The sequence below is a fragment of the Sinocyclocheilus anshuiensis genome, unplaced genomic scaffold, assembly GCF_001515605.1.
Source record: "Sinocyclocheilus anshuiensis isolate Anshui unplaced genomic scaffold, SAMN03320099.WGS_v1.1 scaffold1386, whole genome shotgun sequence".
NCBI classification, from domain to species: domain Eukaryota; kingdom Metazoa; phylum Chordata; class Actinopteri; order Cypriniformes; family Cyprinidae; genus Sinocyclocheilus; species Sinocyclocheilus anshuiensis.
This window is the reverse complement of record NW_015555701.1, coordinates 102,601-103,117: the sequence shown is the minus strand read 5'-3', so window position 1 is coordinate 103,117 and position 517 is coordinate 102,601.

The window sequence follows — 517 nt, the reverse complement described above, 5'->3', positions numbered from 1 at the left end:
ACTAGTGAGCGACGCCTCGTGGTACCATCACAGAGAGGCTCAAAATCACTTTCCAGAACATTCTCGTTCACCATTCCTGGCTGGTGGAACGATCTTCCAACCCCTATCCGGAATGCTGAATCCCTGACAATCTTCAAGCGACGGCTGAAAACTCAACTCTTTCGTCACTATCTGACTTCATCCTAAAAAAAAAAAAAACCTTTTTCTCTTTTCTTTCATCTTTCTCTGTCTAGCTTGTACTTATTTGAACCATGGTATGAAGAGCACTTCCTGTGTCTATTTGCCTCTTTAAGAAGAATCGCTTGATGTAGTCCCCAATTGTAAGTCGCTTTGGATAAAAGCGTCTGCTAAATGAATAAATGTAAATGCTGTCTTGCTGCCAGCCAATTGCCGCATTGCTGATCGTGGTTTCAAGTATCGATACATAGCCGTTTTAAACCAACCCATGAACGTGCAATTATCTCAGATAACTCAATCCAGCCATACTAATCATCAACAACAGGTGCGTTCGAAGAAC